This window comes from Talpa europaea (genome assembly GCF_964194135.1).
Source record: "Talpa europaea genome assembly, chromosome: 6".
NCBI classification, from domain to species: Eukaryota; Metazoa; Chordata; class Mammalia; order Eulipotyphla; family Talpidae; genus Talpa; species Talpa europaea.
Genome location: NC_140072.1, coordinates 85944104 through 85960230, shown reverse-complemented (window position 1 = coordinate 85960230; position 16127 = coordinate 85944104). Strand labels below are relative to the sequence as shown.

At 35.5% G+C, this 16127-nt stretch overlaps 1 protein-coding gene across 1 annotated transcript in view; it reads right to left on the bottom strand.

Annotated features, from left to right (window-relative positions):
• SOHLH2 (spermatogenesis and oogenesis specific basic helix-loop-helix 2) overlaps window positions 1-16127 on the bottom strand; it is a gene marked incomplete at its 5' end in the record, with an annotated part of 50278 nt that overhangs the window by 6930 nt on the left and 27221 nt on the right.

Sequence of the window (16127 nt, the reverse complement as noted above, 5' to 3'; positions counted from 1 at the left end):
TGCATTTCCATGGCAACTCATTATGTTGAGCACTTTACTGAGCATTTGCATATCTTCCTTTGTGAAATGTCTATTAAAATATTTTACCTACTTTATAAATTAGAGTGCAAGTCTTTATTATGAGCTTTTAAAATATATTCCAAATCCTGTTTTGTTAAATACTTGTTTTGAAAATACTTTCTCCCTATCTGTAGCTTCTCCACTTATTTTTTTTTTTTTTTAAAGATTTACTTATACAAGCACTGGGTATAGTCAGAAGTGCAGGAGGATTAGAGAATTCACCAGAGCCAGAGCGGGGAACAGAACAGGCAGACTGACGAAACACACTGCTGAGGGGAGCAGCGGGTGGCAGGAGAGGTCTGTCGTGCCATGTGGGACCCTCACCTGGAGGCCAGGGATCAAACTGGTGCTGCAGAGGCTGAGGGCAGCTTTGCAGCCCAGAGCTCAACCGCTGTGCCACCAGGGGAGGCCCTCCACTTATTTTCTTAGTGATGTATTTTGACAGCAAAATTTAAAATTTTGACAAGTCTAATCCACCAACTCTTCTTTTTGATTATAGCTTTCTGTGTTCTCAGGAACCTCAGCTTGTTAAGACATCTCCTATGCTCTCTTCTAGAATTGTAGTCCTCAATACAGTAGTCATTAGCCACATGACTATTGAAATATAAATCAATTGAAATGAAGTAAAATTTAAAATTCATTTCCAAAATTACAATAGCCAAATTTCAAGTACTTAATAACTACAAGTGGCTAGTAGCTACTTTATTGGGCACACAGACACAGGCCATTTCTGCTACTACAGAAAATTCTATTGAACAATGCTATTTTAGAAATTTATCTTTTAGCTTTATGGTATAACTTTGTCTATGCTCTATCCTGAATTAACTGGCTATATGGTATCAGAAAGTGTGTCAAGTTTCATTGTTTTTCCATATGGCTATCCAGTTGTTTCGACATCATTTATATAAAAAAAGCTTTTGCTTCCCAATGTTTTTGCTGTGGTAAAATGAAACAATCACAAATGCATGAGTCCAGTACTGGGCTACTATGTCCCACTGATACAATTCTCAACCTTTAGGCTAGTAACATATTGGTAATCATAGCTGTATACTAAAGTATACAGCTTGAAGTCAAGTTCTCTAACTTAGTTGCATTTTTTTCAAGATTGTCTTAAGTCCTTTATTGCTCTAAATCCTTTTTCATATATCTTATAATCAGACTGTTAATTTTTACCAAAAGAATATCCTACAGGGATTCTTATTTAGATGAAAATAGTGATATTTCAATTTCTCAAGAAATGACATCTTAACAACAGTGGGTCTTTCAATTCATAATTATGATATATAATGCATGACTTTGGTGTTCTTTGATTTCTCACATTAATATTCTGAGTGATCAACACATATTTATTCCTAAGTAATCTAAAGCATTTTCAATCTATTGTAATTTTTCCTTGTGAATTTTCTTTTTTTTTAAAGATTTATTTATTTATTTATACAAGAACCACGGTATAGGCCAGATGTGCGGAAGGGTGAGAGGATTCACCAGAGACAGAGCGGGGAACAGAACAGGCAGACTGACAAAATACACTGCTGAGGGAGCAGTGAGTGAGACAGAAGAGGTCTGTTGCGCCATGTGGGACCCTCGCTGGCCGGCCGGGATTGAACCGGCGCTGCAGAGGCTATGGACAGCTTTACAGTGCTGTGCTCAACTGCCTGCACCACCAGGGGAGGCCCTAATTTTCCTTTTACATTGGATTATTTAGAAATCTGTCTTTTTTAAATTTCCAAATATTGAGGATTTTCTTTACAACTAATTCTTATTGTTTTCTAATTAAATTTCATTTTGGTCAAGGAACATATTCCTTGTGAATTCAACTATGTTATTTATAAATAACCATGTTTTTTGGTATTAACATAGTCAATCTGGTCTTCTAACACCTGGTGCAAGAATATTTTATAATATTCTTTTTTACAATATAGCTACAGAACATTTGACAACTATAGCATGAAGGATGAGTAGGACAAATGTTTTTACATTACTATAGCATTTCTATATTTCATGTGATGTCAAAATGTTAACTCTAAATGGACAATGAAAAGTTGCAGATATATTTTTTAACTCCTAGGGCAACCCTAAAGAGAGAGGCAAAAAGTGTAACTCTGAAGGCAATAGAATTAGCTTTAAAAATTAAAATGGGCTTTAAAGGGCCTGCCCTGGTGGCACAGTGGTTGAGCGCTGGGTTGCGAAGCTGCCCGCAGCCTCTGCAGCGCCAGCTCGATCCCCGGCTGCAGGCGAGGGTCCCACATGGCGCACAGACCTCTCCTGCTGCCCGCTGCTCCCCTCAGCAGTGTATTTCGTCAGTCTGCCTGTTCTGCTCCCTGCTCTAGCTCTGGTGAATTCTCTCACCCTCCCACACTTCTGACTGTACCCAGTGCTTGTATAAATAAATAAATAAATCTAAAAAAAATTGGCTTTAAAAATTATTCAAAAAGTAGTCAGGAAAAGAAGAACAAAAAACAAAAATGCCAGAAACTACAGAAAAAAAATTATAAAATCCTAGGACTTTATCTAATTATATCCAATTTATAGGCATAGATTGTCAGAATGGACAAAAGCAAACAAAATACCATCTCTCTGCTGACTGTAATAGACAAGTTTAAACATAAACATATAAACATAGTAAGGTAAGCTAATATAAAAATGCCATTGCAATCCTATAATTTTCATTTATATCAGAAATTTTATTTAAAAAAGAGGAAAATTTTTTTTTAATATTGACCCATACATTTATTATTTCCAATACTAGTCAGATTTTCCTAGAGAGCCAAATATCCATTTATTATCGTTTCCCTTTAACTTAAAGAATTTCCTCTAGCTTTCTTATTCTGCAGATCTGCTGCTATAAAAGTCTCTAAATTATCTTTTATCTGAAAATATCTTCACTTCACTGTTTGCTTTGGGAAATAATACTGATGGAAATATGACTTACACAAAAAAGTGGAGTGTTAGACATGCTAAATATGGTGGGATACATAAAAAGCTAGTTTTCTAATTTACTAACATCTTAAAAGTCAATAGTATGCATCTATCTGACAAATCTGGTGGGATTATGTCTGCTGCTAAGGTTTCCACTGCAGATGCATGAGCAAAGTGTTCTCACACTTTCATTCTGATTGTGGCAGCCAAGACTGAATAGGAGATACAGGAGAAAAACATGGGAATACAGAGAAAACATGGAGAGAGATTTTTGACATTCAGAAATAGTCTTGTAAACAGTGAAAGTCTGTTTTACTAAAAAAAAAAAGTATAGAAGTTGACTGAAATAATAGTTTTTAGGCTGAAATTGTTCAATGAAATGATAGGATCTATTTCTCTGCTCTAGAGTCTCTGCTGGCCTGTGCCTGCATTAACCAAAAGATATCTGAAGAAGTGATTCTACAATAGTTCTAAGACCAGCATTTAAGAAGATTTACCTTTGCATTGATGTCATGAAGCCCTAATTATTCAAGAGATCTAGCTTACTGGAGAGACCATGTGGATATGTTCTGAGATAACAGGGGAGGAGAGTAGTCCATTTAAATAAAACCTTCCAGTCAACCACAGCAACAGTTTATTGGTATGGATGAAATTATGCTGGGCTCTCCAGACAGACCATTTGCTAGCTGAACACCATGAAGTAATAAGCACAGTAAAAAATTATGTGGAGAAGTATCACGGAACCAAGTTTTGTTCAAATTGACGACTCATAAAATGTGAAATATGATAAACAGGTTGCTATAAGCCACCGGGTTTAGGAATTTTGTTACTTAGCAATAGGTAACTGGAGCAATTACTTACTGTTTAAAGCAAAATCAACAAAAATGTGTGTTAGATAATAGAGGAATAAAATATATGGCAAAAATCGTAGAGGGTAAACAAAAATATGCTGTTGTTCTTAAGTCACATACTATCAATTCAAGCTATACTATGATAAGCTAAGAATGCACTAAAAATGGTTTAGCTAAAAAGCCAATAAAGGAAATGAAAAGGAATGTTAAAACATACTTGATTAATCCAAAAGGCAAGCAATGTGAGGGAAAAAAAGAAAACATATTGTATTAATAAAAACAAATAGAAAGATCATGAACCTAAAATCAAACTTAACAGTAATCACATTATATGTAAACAGGCTGAACATCCCAATGGAACCGCAGAGATATCAGATTGGGCAAGTGAAAAAGAAACAAAAGATTCAACTACATGCTGTTTATCCACATACTCTTTAAATATAAAGATGTATAGAAGCCACAAGATCATTATATAAACACTAAGCGCCAGAAAACTATGAATATGAAAACTATTAACATGAAAGTAGATCTTAAAAGTATTAGAATAGATACACTAGTATTTATCATTTTCTAATGATAAATGGTCAATTCATTAAGTAGGCAGGTACCTAAAAACAGGTTTTAAAACACATGAAGCAAAAACTAATAGGATAAATTGAAATAGAACTATCTATAGTCATTACTGAAAATTAACACCCTGAAAAAAAATCAGTAAGGATACATAATATATGAAAAACACTACTAGCCAATTCTATGTAATATTTATAGAACACCAAAACAGCAAAATATATATTCTTTTCAAATAGAATTTCATTGAGAGAGCATAACTTTTGTCATAAACCAAATCTCAGAAAAATATCAAAGGATAGAAAGCTGAGTATTTTCTCATATGACAATGTAATTGATTGTGAATCAATAGTTGGAAAATCTGCAAACATTTAGAAATCAAGCTACACAGTTCTAAATAATCATGGGCAAAAGAAAAAAAAACAGGAGATATGAGAAAAATATTCTGAACCGAATGATAGTAGAAATGCATCAAAATATATGAGTTATTAACTAAAACTTGTTATGGGAAAACTTTTTTAAAAGAAAATTTATAATTGTAAATACATTAGCAAAGAATAAAATGGTACAAACCAATTATATAAATTTTCAGCTAAGAAGAAAGAAAAAAAGAGCAAAGCATAGAAAAAGAAAAAAAGGCAAAGTGGAAATCAAAGAACTATTAAATGGACAAATAATAGAGAAAAACAATAAATAAAAATCTACCTCACTGAAAAAGTTAATAAAATGATAAGCAAAAAGGGGAAACAAATTCTCAATGCCAGGATTGAAAGTGATAACATTACTTAAAAACTACAGACATTAAAATAATATGAGTATTGCAAATATAACGTTCAATAAACTTGACAACTTGGATTAAATGGTCAAATTTCTTCAAGGACATAAATTTAAAAAAACTGAAACAGAAATTCTAGTCCTATAGTCATTAAAGAAATTGAATTTGTAATGAAAACTTCCTACAGAGAAAGTTCTAAGCCTAGATGACTTCACTGGTGAATTCTACCAAACACATCAATCCTGCAGACTAGGAAAGAAAAAAGACTTTCTATTTCATTTTATGAAGTCAGCATTTCCCTGATACTGAAATCTGATAAAGACATTATAAAAAAAAAAAAACTACAGACCACTACCCTTCATGAACACAGATGCCAAAAAAAAATTAGCAAATCTCATCACACAATAAACAAAATGAATACATAAAGTAAGGTACAGTGTTTTTGGAGACCACTGTAATCACTACATTAACAGAAAAAAAGGGGGAAATCATATATATTAAATATTGGAAAAAGTAACAAAATGTAACATTCATTCATGATAAAAAGTTGAAATAGGAATAGAATCTGGAAACTTTGATAAAAGGTACGTACTAAAACTTAAAGCTTACATTATGTCATGGGTAAAAGATTTAATGTTTTCCCTCTAAGATTGGAAATAAGACAAGGATACTGGCTTTCCTCACTTCTAATTCAAAAATTTTACTAGTAGACATAGCCAGGATATTGAGGCAAGTAATAGAAATAAAACCCATAAAGATCAGAAAGGAGGATGTTAACTGTTTTTATTCACAGATAACATGATCTTCTTATGTAAAAAACCTTAAAGAATCTATTAAAAATGACTAGAAATGGGGCCTCCCCTGGTGGCACAAGCAGTTGAGCGCAGCGCTGTGAAGCTGTCCGCAGCCTCTGCAGTGCCAGTTCGATCCCGGATGGTCGGCCGGCGAGGGTCCCACATGGTGTGGCAGACCACTCCTGTCGCACCCACTGCTCCCCTCAGCAGTGTATTTCGTCAGTCTGCATATTCTGTTTCCTGCTCTGTCTCTGGTGAATCCTCTCACCCTCCCGCACATCTGGCCTGTACCCTGGTTCTTGTATAAATAAATAAACAAATCTTTAAAAAAAATGACTAGAAATGATGGGTTGATATAATAAGGTCACAGGATATTAGGCCAATATATAAAATAAATTTAACTGTACACGCTAGCAATGAAATATTTTTAAATACAAATGAAAAAAAATGCTGTTTATAACAAAAAAATTTAAAACCCACAAGACATTCAGGAATAAACTTGTAAACTACAAAAACATTGCTGAAATGAATTAAAGACTATCTTTTAAAAATGAAGAACTAGATTAGAAGAAAAACTGATCTGTTGACACAACACAATTCTAATCAATATCCTAGCAAGGTTTTTTATAAAAGGAATTGAGCTTATTTTGAAATTGCCAGGAAAATGCAGCAAAAGCAGTATTAAGAAAAAAGTAAATACAGGCCCAAATCAATAAACAAGTCCCAAATAATCTAACTTTATAGCTGAAGGAACCAGAAAAACATACAAAACCAAAAATTAGTAGAAAGGAGGAAAAAATAAAAATCAGAGCAGAAGTACACAAAATAGAAACCAAAGGCTGTAACAGAAGACCAATGAAACATCAATGAAATCAAAAGATTGTTCTCTGAAAGGATAAACAAAATTGATAAACCCTTAGCTAGGCTCACAAAGAAAAAAAGTGAGAAAACCCAAATGAAAGAATCAGAAATGAAATACATGAAATTATAACAGATAAAGGACCTTTAACATATGAATCAATTGGACAATGAAGAACAAAGTTAGAAGTCTATATGTGACTGCAAGATTTATTGTAAAGCATCAATAATCCCAACAGTATAACAATGACATGAAGAAGATAAATTATTAGATCAATGGAATAGAACAGGGAACCTAGAAATGCGTGATAACTATACAGTAACTTGAGTTTTAGGAAAGTACAAAAGCAATTTACTGGCGATGGTGTCTTTTCAACAAAATCCTGAAAACACCCAAGAAGGGATCAAAATAAAAAAAAAAAGCTTCAACTCTTACCTCATTCCTTTAATAAAAAATTTAAGATGAATAAAACAATCATAAAGGTTAAAACTATAAATCTTCTTATAGTCAGTATAAGGACATATTACAACTTGGTAGTAGGCAATGATTTCTAATACAATATAAAGAAAGCATGATAAATATTTTTAAATTAATAAACTGGACTTTATAAAACACTTTTTAAAACTTCTCATCAGAAGACACTGTTATAAAAGTGAATAGTGAGTCAGAGGCTGGAAGAAAATATCTCAAGACATAAACCATAAATCTAGAGCATCAAAGAGTTATTAGGACCCAATACATAAAAGCACATTACTCAATTTTTTAAAATTGACAAAACTTGAACAGACTGTTCATAAATGACAAATAAATGGCCAAAAGCACATGAAAAGTTGCTCAGCCTCATTAATTACCAGGAAATGCAAACTGAAAATCAGAACTAAATTATACTCCACAACCACTAGAAGAGTTCAAATGAAAAGAACAGCAACAATGTTGAGAAGATATGGGGCAATGAGTGCTCTCATACATGCTGGTGAGTGTGAAAAAGGTGAGCTGATATTTTGTAAGTCTGCTTGGTCATCTCCTAAAAAGAGAAATATACATTCATCCTATGATATGCAATCTATTTCCAGGTATATACTCAAGACCCATGGAAATCTCTGTTCACAAAATAGTGAGTGTTCATAGCAGTTATGTTCTGGAAAGACAAAACCCAGAGAATAACCAAAATATGGTATTGTTTATAAAATGGAATATTCCTCAACTATAAAAAGGAACAAACTACTGATAGACATAATAGCATTAATCAATCTCAAAACATTAATTGGGTAAAGAAGCCAGAGTAAGTTCTAAAATAAAGAAAATAAATCTATATTGATAAAAATAAAGAGTCGTTGTCTCTAGGGTTTGTAAACTATTGACTAGGAAAAAGCACATGGTGATTTAAAGTGTATGTTTTATTATTACTCAGGCATGATGAGGCCAACAGATCAGGAGCTGAATGCCATTTAAGAGAAATTTGTGCATCAGAATTCCCAAGAGAGGGTGGAGCGTCATATCATGCAGGGTCACATGGGGAAGCACCAGTTTCAGGTAGGAGGCAAAGGGGATGGAAAAAACATGAAGAGCCTTTATTGTGGTTTCTAATGGAAGGAATGGGCCAAGTAGGTAAGCAGGCCTAAAATTATTCAAATTAATCCCAAGTTGTCTGGGATCTGATCCTGGAGTGGTTAGGATAAGGGAATACTGTCCTGTAGCATAGAGCCTTGATAAGGGAGGTGGGGCAGGATGATTCTGGGAGTGATGGTCAGTTTGCCCATGAAAGGTGTGCTCACAGGCCAATCATTTACTATCTACAAAAATTGGCTAGCTCTGGGAAGGGCATTCTCTCCATGGTCAGCAAGATCTGTTTTCAAAACATCAGAATTAAAAAGACATGCAGATAACAGAACATCCCATTTAATGTATGTGTTATAGTTTAGATTGGATGCATGCATTACTTTGCCACCTTCCTGACCCTGGTGCTGCCCCACATGGCCTTGAGTGGTGTGGTCTACTCCCTCTTCTTGGGAACTGTAATATGTTTTCAAAACTCATCAAAAATTATGCTTAAACATACTGCAACTCATCTCTTAAACACATTAATTTTATCTTCTGGTAACAATTACCTGGAACTATTCTAAATTTTCTAATATCCTGAGATAATGAACTGTACTAGCAAACATTAGTTTGCTGGAACAAGACATAGCCTATTCATTGCTTCCCAATCTTTTTTGATTCTAGTTCCAACATCAAGGTTAGGAACTTGAGGCTAAGACAGGCATGGAGAATATATAGCCAATATCCTTAAGTGTTGATCAAGCAAATACAGAATTTTCATTTTGCAAGACATAACCCAAAATGACTTACGAGCAGAATTTCATTTTAGTTAAAAATATGTCTATGTCAACACATAATCTGAAAAGATATTTATAACATATATAATGAACTTCTAAAAAACAATAAAGAAAAGCCAGAAAAAATCCAGTAAAAAGGCAGACAAAAATGAACACTTAATGAAAAGACTTTCAAAAAATACTTAGATTTCACTGTGTGTTCATTTCCTTGCATTTGGGGGAATAATGGACTTCCTACTAACAACTCAATTTTATTTTGCTATACAGTTTGGAAAAGGCTGGAATGTTTAATGTTTACATCTACTGAGTCTGAGTGAAGTTATAATTTACCAGGTTTTTCTTAAGGATTTAATTAACAAACTACAACTTATATGACTACTTTTATTTTTGACGGAAAAACATTGAGTACTATAATATTGCTTTATATAGCACCAAGAAAGGCTATTTTCCATCTCAAATTAGAAATCAGATATACTGCACTTAATTACCAGGATCTCTGCATTTTTCTGTAATTTGGTTGGCTTCAAGCTCTTATCCCCCCCAAATACTTATTAATCTTCCATTCCTTTACATAAACAACTATTTACTTTTGGAAGTACAACTTCACACCTCAGCATGTGCACATACTTCACTCACTCTCCACTAAAACTCACTTCCTGAAGGACAGGGGACTGCTCTCTGCCACTGCTCACACTATAAGCAGACAAATGCTCCGGTGCTGTTCAAGCTGTCATCCAAGCTCATTCTTAGAAAATAATGATTCTGAAAACTTGCCTATTTCCTCCTAGTTGTCCAATTTGTTTGTATATAGATATCCACAGTGTTCATTATAGTCTCTTATGATGCTTTGTATTCCTGCAGTTTCTATTGTAATTTCATTTCTGATACTTTTTTGGGCTTTCTTTTTTTCTTAGTGTGCCTAGCTAAGGACTTATCAATATTGCTTAACCTGTCAGAGAACAAGCTCTAGGTTTCACTGATGTTTCATTGCTCTTTTGTAACATCCTACTGGTTTCCATTTTCTTTACTTTTCTCTAATTTTTATTATTTCCTCCTTTCTACTGATTTTGGTTGTGTTTTACTTTTTCTATTTCCTTCAGATTTTTAAAGTTAGATTTGAGACTTGTTTACTGATGTTGACCTGCATTGCTATTTACTTTACTCTTAATACTGCTTTTGTTTCTTGCCAGAGGTTGTTTAGTTTGTCTGTTTTCATTGGACTCCATATAATTTATTTCTCCTATGGCTTCTTCAATGACCTGTGTGGTATTCAAAAGTATTTTGTTCAGTCTTAATATGTTTGCATTTTTCCAGGTTGCTTTTTCGTAGCTGATTTTTAGCTTTATACAGAGTGAGCAGAAAAGATACTGGGTATAAGTTCAATTTCATATATTTTTGAGGATTATTTTGTGCCATAGTGTATAATCTATCCTTAAGAATGTTCCAAGTGAACATTGAGAAGAATGTATATTCACCTCAAGGTGGATGGAAAGCTCTCTATATTATGTCCATGTTATCCATTACTTAAAGCCACATTTCCTTGTTTACTTTCTGTCTGGGTGATCTATCCACTGATTTAAGTGGTGTGTTAAGATCCGTTACTATTATTGTGTTGCTGCCAGGTCTGTTAATACTTGTTTAAATATTTGGGTACATCTGTGGGTGTGTAAATATTGATGACAATTATATTTTCTTCATGAATTGTCACCTTGTCAAAATATCGCTCCCACCTCTGCACTAATTACCCTTTTTGACTGAAAGTCTTAATTTATCAGATATGAGAATAACAGTTCTGCTGATTTCTGTTTTGTTGGCTTGGAATATGTTGCTCCAGTCTTTCACTATGCTTATCTTCAGATCTGATGTAAGATCCCTGTATGCACATTAGAGATGGATCATGCTTTTTTTATCCCATTCTGTATCTTTTGTGTATTTTGATTGTAGAGTTCAGACCATTCATATTTAGGGTCATTATTGAAATATGGGGCTTATTTACTACCATTCTACTTTCTGGGTTTTGTGGGGTTTTTTGTTGTTGTTGTTGTTGTTACTTTATCTTTTTTGATGCTTCCTTCTCCAGGTGTTTCTGCCTTTCATTTGGATATCTTTCCCTGGTAGTTCTCTCAGTTTCTTCATTTTTTCTAAGTTTCTCTGCTCCAGTTTTTGTTTTGTGGTTTCCAAGTGGATTATGTTTAACATTCTATAACTAGAGCCTCCCCTGGTGGCACAGAGGTTGAGCGCTGGGCTGCGAAGCTGCCCACAGCCTCTGCAGCACCGGTTCGATCCCCAGCCACCAGTGAGGGTCCCACATGGTGCGCCGACCTCTCCTGCTGTGCCCACTGCTCCCCTCAGCAGTGTATTTCATCAGTCTGCCTGTTCTGTTCCCTGCTCTGGCTCTGGTGAATTCTCTCACCCTCCCGTCCTTCTGACTGTACCCAGTGCTTGTATAAATAAATCTTTAAAAAAAAAAATAAAGATTGTATAACTAAATATAGTCCTTTTTTTTTTAAATGCTGGTATCAACTAGCTAGCATGACTACAGATTCCTCAGCTTTAATATTTTGTCTCACATTGCTCATTTGTTTCAGATTCTGTGTTTCTATTTATCACCTTGTTCAGATGTTTTCATCTTTCTCTGCATATATAACTTCTTTCAACATTTCTTACAGAGCAGGACGGATATAACAAACCCTAATAGCTTGAGTTTGTGAAAGTAGTTTTCTATTATATATTTTTTTAAAGATTTATTTTTATTTATTTATACAAGCACTGGGTACAGTCAGAAGCGTGGGAGGTTGAAAGAATTCACCAGAGCCAGAGCGGAGAGCAGAACAGGCAGACAGACAAAGTACACTGCTGAGGGGAGCAGCGGGCGGCAGGAGAGGTTGTCACGCCATGTGGGACCCTCACCTGGCGGCCAGGGATTGAACCGGCACTGCAGAGCTGCAGGCAGCTTCGCAACCCAGCGCTCAACCGCTGCGCCACCGGGGAGGCCCTTTTCCATCATATTTGAAAATTTTTTTCAGGATAGAATATTCTTAGCTGGCAGTTATTTTTTGGAATTGTGAATGTCATTCCACTCTCTTCTAGTCTGTAGAATTTCTACTGAGAAATCTGATGACTGCCTAATTAAGACGTCTTTTTATGCTACATGCTCCCCTACCCACCCAATCCAGAAGTCTCCAATATTTTTTCTTTGACTTTTGATAATTTTAAAATGATGTGTATTGTGGGAGATCATTTCACATGCAGAGTTCTGGTTTTCTGTCTGCTTCCTGGATTTGTAAGGTTAGTTCTTTTCCTTAGATTTCAAAAGCTCTCAGCTATTATTGAATACTATCTCTGGTCTTTGTTTCTTCATTTTCAGGGAACCCATTATCCTTATGGTTCTTCTTCTCATATAGTCTGATATTTCATGTAGTTTCTTCGTTTTCCCTGTTTCATTTCTCTCTTCTCTTTCACCCAAGTTATTTTTAAAATTTTATCTGGATTTTGAAATTCTTTCCTCTGCAAGATTAAGCCTACTTACTATGCTTTCCACGGCTGTTTTCAGTTCTTTCATTTTATTCCTCACATCCATCATTTCTGCTTTTTTATTCCTTATAGCTTAAATTTCTTTGGTAATTAATTCCTTTTGTTCCTGAATATCTTTTCTGATGTTACTTTCTGTGTTTAATTAAGAGTCTCAAACTTTAAGCCTCTTAATGATTACTCTTCTGAACTCTTTATCTGCTAGCTCCCCTAATTCTAAGTCATAAAGTTTGAATTCAGCTCTGTAATCTTTTTCCATATTATGTTCTCTAGGCTGATCTTGCCCCCCCCCCAGTAGTGCTGTGTTTTTATTTTTGGGATCTTCCTTGTTTATTGAGGTAGTAGAAGGAGGGACTCTGGGGAGTAGAAGCTTAGTTGCCTTGAGTAAGTGTTTTCAGACTTGGATGGGGTGAATCATACCAAGCTGGGGAGCCTATGCCATTGTTTCTAGCTCTGCAGTCAGATCAAGCTCCACTCCATGCCCAGGACCTGCTTCCTAGTATTGTGTGAGTCTAATATTGACAGCAGATTTTTCTTCAGCCTCAGAATAACTCACTTCCTACAGGATGGGGGATGGTGTTCTGCCACTACTTACACTAAAACCAGACCAATGCTCTGGCACTGACTGATCCACCCCAGGGTTCAGGAGGAAGCATAACAGTATTTCGCAATCACTGCAGAGGTAACCTTGTGCCTCTGGGCACACGAGAGCTCATGCCATCTAGTAGTACATTCTTCTGCCAGGAATGGCTGCCACAGGGTCCAAAGTTCCCCTTCCCTTTCCCTGCTCCAAAACCTTATCGAGTAATAAAGCATCCATTTCAGGGAGAAAAATGAGTTGCTGGAAGGAGAAAAAATGATGGTGAGCTGTTGAGATATATGTGTAGGTAATGGTTGCTTTTTTGGTTGTACTTTAAGGAAAGGTTTGCCAGCAGAGCAACCCCCTAAGCTTCTACTGCATTTTATTGCATGTTAACTATACCACAATTTTTTTTTAAAAAGAAAAGAATGAGGAGTAAATAAACCTTTTGAAGGATATTAATGTTTGTTCAAAGGAGATAACAGGATTTATGAGCTCCTTGTGATCTTGTCATTTTCTTTTTAACTTTGTGTACGGAAGCAGCAGTTGTTAATAAGTTAAAGAGCATGTTTTGTCTTTGTTTTCTACCACAGAAACCAGCTTGGTTTTGACCAATCCAAGTAAGTTGGGGAAAGAACCAAATGATTTCATTCCTTCTCAGTTAAGAGTGATTCTGAGAGGCTTAAGGGGAACTGAAGGCAAAGGTCTAGGTCTACACTAAGTTCCTTCTCTGTACAACTGTCTCTCAAACAAATAAGACCTCACAGAGAGGTCTCTCAGTCAGTTATGACTTGGGACTCTCTGAGAGCTGTTCTTTCTTTCTTGAATTGCTAAGCCAATCCTGAAAAAGACTTAATTGGTGATGAATGATGGCAAGGCTCACTTTACTTCTTTACAATAAGCAGACATGCTGAAAAGTACTAAACCACCATCATTTCAGATTCACAGACATACAATCAAAATGATGGTATCATTTTGAAAAATACACTATCCCAAGACAAAAACATCACATTTATGTATTTAAAATGTGTGTAGTAAAAGGGATTTCATCAGGAATTTAGAATCAGATAGCTAACTTTTATTAATCTGTACATATAAAAAGAGATGGTAGAATTGTTTAAAAAAGAAATCCCTGAACACAAATAATAAAAGAAATGTACCATTTCCCAATACCATTTCATTGTAAGCATTTACTAATATCATCACAATTTTAATATCAAACACTGAGAATACAATCTTAAGATACAAATTGCAAAATATGTCACTTTAAATACACCCATTTTTCTCTTTCATAACAGATCAGCAAAATATATGGGATAGTACTGGCCAGCAGGCCCTAAGTCTTTACTTAACCAAAGCCACACTTGTGAGTGAAGGTCTTTGGACCAGACTAGCAACCCCTCTCATCTTCCCAGTAGATAACAGAGATCATTTGGCAGGATTTACTCAATTTCCTTCCCTTTTCTGGTCCCAATGGAAAAATACATCTTTATCCACACTTAATTTTAGCTCCTTTCCTCCAATTGCAGTGGAAGAGGTGTTCTTCCACCTGGTTCTGGATTCCATAGCATTCTGTCTCTTCTGAGATGCTAAATACATCACCAAACCACTCACCAGTTATAGGGGATTAACATTCTTTGATGTTTCTACCACTGAGAGGTGGGGTTTCTGCACTCTCTTCTCAGATATGATTGGGCTGTGTGATTGTCCTACCAACAGCTATCGTAGAAGGGGCACTAGGCCTGGTTCTGGCCCCAGACATTAAGAGACCATCAGCTTCCTCCTCCTGTGTCCTGGAGACTCTCTAGGAACTGTGGCTCCCACACAAGAAGTCCAACAACTGGGGTACTGGAGAACATTCAGTTGATGACCCCATCTGAATGCAGCTACCCAGACATCCCTGCAAAGGTTTCAGCCCTAGTTCTGGACCCTGCACCAGCTGAACACTGGCAAATGACCTCAGTTAATGTCATGAGGCAGAAGAATTGCATGCTGAGCCCTATTCAAACTGCTAACTCATAAAACCTGGTTTGTATCTTTAAGACTTTGGTTGGTCTTCCAACTGTTTTCTTTTGAAATATAAACATATTCAGATCTGGTCCAGCCTTATGCAAAGTTCTTATTTTACCCTAAACATCCTTTTACATTGTACATATCTTCACTTTTGCCTTTATCTATGCTTCCACCTTTTATTTTCCATCTTTCTAAAATGACCTTTCCTAATCAAGTCAATGACATTATTTTCACCAAGATCAATGAAGTTTAGATTTTGCTATATGCAAACAGTCAATTATCAGTTCTTAACCTTTCTTGATCTCTATGTCATGTTTGATACTCCTGAACACATGCTTTTTAGGAAGTTCTCTTCTCCCCTGATCTCAATACTGTTCCCTCTTGGTTTTCCTCTCATCTTTCTAGTGACTCTTTTTCCTCTGTTCTCTTCTCTGCTGCCTGTACCTTAAATACTGAGATCTCCCCAAGGTTCTCTTCTCCTCTTGTCTCTTCCCTACATACTTTTCCAAGTCCTCATATCCATCCCTACATCCATTGCTTCAAATAGGTGCTATGTACTGATATCTCTAAATCTACCCTGGATCTTTCTCTAGAATCTAAAAGCCAACTCCTTACTGGACATCTCCATTTAAACCTGGAGCAGGTGTTCAAGTCCAACAAAAACAAAAATAGCTCCCACTGCCAGAACGCCATTCCAGTGTATTTCACTATTTACTTGGAAGTTACATTTGACTCCTGCTTCAGTTTACCTACTTAATATTATCTAATGGTGGCCTTTTCCTCACTGTCCCATTTCTGACACCAGAATTCAGGATTCATCATTTCTTATTACAGACTCTACT